Source organism: Saccopteryx bilineata, chromosome 8 (assembly GCF_036850765.1).
Source record: "Saccopteryx bilineata isolate mSacBil1 chromosome 8, mSacBil1_pri_phased_curated, whole genome shotgun sequence".
Taxonomy (NCBI): domain Eukaryota; kingdom Metazoa; phylum Chordata; class Mammalia; order Chiroptera; family Emballonuridae; genus Saccopteryx; species Saccopteryx bilineata.
This window is the reverse complement of record NC_089497.1, coordinates 23,183,494-23,185,273: the sequence shown is the minus strand read 5'-3', so window position 1 is coordinate 23,185,273 and position 1,780 is coordinate 23,183,494. Positions and strand designations below refer to the sequence as shown.

The 1,780-nt window shown below is 40.5% G+C and overlaps 1 pseudogene; it reads right to left on the bottom strand.

Moving 5' to 3' along the window:
- Positions 1–611: 611 nt before the first annotated feature.
- On the bottom strand, positions 612–1,399 carry LOC136311644 (large ribosomal subunit protein uL10 pseudogene; annotated as a pseudogene).
- Positions 1,400–1,780: the final 381 nt, after the last annotated feature.

Sequence of the window (1,780 nt, the reverse complement as noted above, 5' to 3'; positions counted from 1 at the left end):
ATTTCATTAACTTCAGTGGTCCCTTTTCTATCACTGGGGCTCGTTTCCAGAACCCCCTGCCAGTGATAAACAAAAATCCGCAGAGTAGCAACCTTATATTCATTTTATTATTTATATATAGTTTAAGGTTTTATAAACCCTCCCCACACTCTTATAAACCTTTCTCACACTGTTATCAATCTTTCCCACACTTATTTTGCTTATTTTACCACAAAATAAATTAAAATAATAAATATACAAAAATGCCTATAGACTGCAAAATCCCATGATATAGCAAAAAAAAATCCGCGATACAAAATTAGATATATACAATTTTCAAATCCGCGATGTAGTGAGACCGCGAGAGGTGAACCGCGATATGGCGAAGAAAGACTGTACTGCATATTCTTTCAGCTCAATGCCTGTGTCATAAAGACCGTTTTCAATTGGGTATCGAGCAGTGAGTGATGCAGTGACAGCTTTCAAACCTGTTTTACACTTTATTTTTTAAAGAGAAGTAAGCCTTTATTTCCTTGTTTTACAAATAAAGCTGGTTGAGCTTTTGCTTTTTGTTATTTATTAGCCAGAGACCAAAACTCATATGGTTGTTTGGGCCCTTCTTTTGCTCTCTCCTAGGTTGGGGCTGCTGCAGACGCAGGAATAGCAGTGGTGGCAGCCACTGAAATAGATGGGTCAGCCAAGAAGACCTTGACCTTTTCAGCAAGTGGGAAGGTGTTAGGTCTCCAGAGACGAAGCAGGACCTGCTTCTACCCATTGATGATAGAAAGAGATACTGAGGCGATAACTGGGTAACCAATCTGCACACACACTGGCAGCACTGCAGACAGCCTCCAGGAAGGAGGCATGCAGTTCTGTGGTGCCGAGTACTTCCGGAATGGTAAGCTCAAAGGAGAAGAGTTGAATGCTGGCTCCTGCTTCGCTTCCAGTCTTAATCAGCTGCATATCACTCAGGATGTCAATTGTGCTCCTGGAGATGTTAGTGGTGATGAAAAAAGCCTGGAAGAAAGAAGTCTTCTTGGGCACCAGACCAGTGTGGTGAGTTGGCACCAAGACCATACACATCAGTGGTTCCAGCTCGGGTAGGGGGAGGGGCAGCTGACACCCTATTGGCCAGCACCATGATCTTGGTGAATGCAAAGCCCACATTCCCTCGGATGTGACGAAACAGTTTCCCTAGAGCTGGGCTGTTTTCCAGAAGTCTTCAGATGACCTTGTGGATTGTAGTGTTTTACCCATTAACACCATAGCTTTTCCGCGGAGGGACTTGCAGATCTGTCTCCTCTGCTTGGAGCCCAGTGTCTGTGCGCACAATGAAGCATTTTGGATAATTATCCAAGAAGTGGATGATCTTCAGGAAGTGGCTGGACTTTCAGGTTGCCCCGTCTTCTCTAGGTATCATAGTGATGCATCAGGCAATGCCACACAGGTTTTAAAGACGATGTCACTCACAAGAACGACTGCGAGAGGAAGAGCAAAACTGTTTAGATATAGGTAGTGGTCAGATAGGCTAATTTCCTTATAACTCTCATAAATGAGGTCAGATAATTATATTGACAGTCATTTTTTTTTTATTTCTACTAAGGTATTTTTAACTGATGTATATATTTTAAAATTCTCAGATTTTATGTATAACTATGTGCTTTCATAGCAGAAATTTACATTATTTAAAATTTAAAATTATCCTTTATATTGACTTATATAAGATTTATTTGAAGGTCTTTTGACAACAGAACTTGTCATAGAATTTTATCTGCCTAAAATAAAAATTTCAAAATATGAA